We start from the raw sequence: 985 nt of genomic DNA on the forward strand, positions 1-985 counted from the left end.
CCCAAAAAATTATTTTACATAAAATACATGTACATAGATGGCTTAAGTCAGCCGGGCTTCACCTCATTCACTATGCTAAGTGAACAATGCCTTGCAGAGTGAAAGGAGCCTAAAACCCTGTAAAATCAACCCTGTCATGTACATCCTAGGGTTATGCAGCAGTCTTTGTTGTCTGAGTTTATTTATGTCTCGCACAGATCTTCTACCTGCTACTATTCTACAGTCTCACAGTCTCTGTAAATGATACATAGCCAAGGGGACGAGGACATGGGGTTAAACATCTCTTTACCTGCTTCTCATCTATCACAATAGTGTTCTCTGAAGGATTTACATAGACACATGACTGGAGCTTAGAGGCTTTTTTTTAATACATTCACAAACACATTCACTCTTACTCTAGAATGTGCTATGAATTTGTGACTTCTTGTCTACAGGATATCAGATATTCATTTATCTACTTTTTCCAGTCTCTGAGATGAATGCTTTGATTGTCCTGTTAGCACGCTTGTGTGATCTGCTTGCTTTGCTTCCACACCTTTCTTATATCACTATGTCTATTTCACCTCCTACTTCTGCTGTGAGCAGCACCCCATAACTCTTTATTTCATGCACAACAACTCTCTGTTTTATACCTTTTTGTTACACGCAGTCTCTTATGTATCACATGCAGATAAACTCTCATGCCTCTCTTATACACATAAGGTCTTGAGCCCTCTTCTTTTTTCAGTATCATGCCTACTTTAGTGCTTACAGTGTCTCCAAGTCATATTACTATTCACACAATGCCCCTATATAGCAAATGAAAGTGTTGTTTAGGGCCTTCTGTTGAATGCATGATGCAATATTCATTTTAGTACATTTGTAAATTCTCTTTGCAATGTTCATACTGTTTGAGTTGAGTTTTTAAAAAAAAATCAAACAAAAACAGTGAAAATTGTTTCTTAGACTAAATACATGTGACGTTTGTTGCTTTCTATTGGTTAAC

At 37.1% G+C, this 985-nt stretch overlaps 1 protein-coding gene across 2 annotated transcripts in view; it reads left to right on the forward strand.

Annotated features, from left to right (window-relative positions):
- CEP57L1 (centrosomal protein 57 like 1) overlaps window positions 1-985 on the forward strand; it is a gene marked incomplete in the record, with an annotated part of 23982 nt that overhangs the window by 8080 nt on the left and 14917 nt on the right.

This window comes from Pyxicephalus adspersus, chromosome 4, assembly GCF_032062135.1.
Source record: "Pyxicephalus adspersus chromosome 4, UCB_Pads_2.0, whole genome shotgun sequence".
NCBI lineage: Eukaryota > Metazoa > Chordata > Amphibia > Anura > Pyxicephalidae > Pyxicephalus > Pyxicephalus adspersus.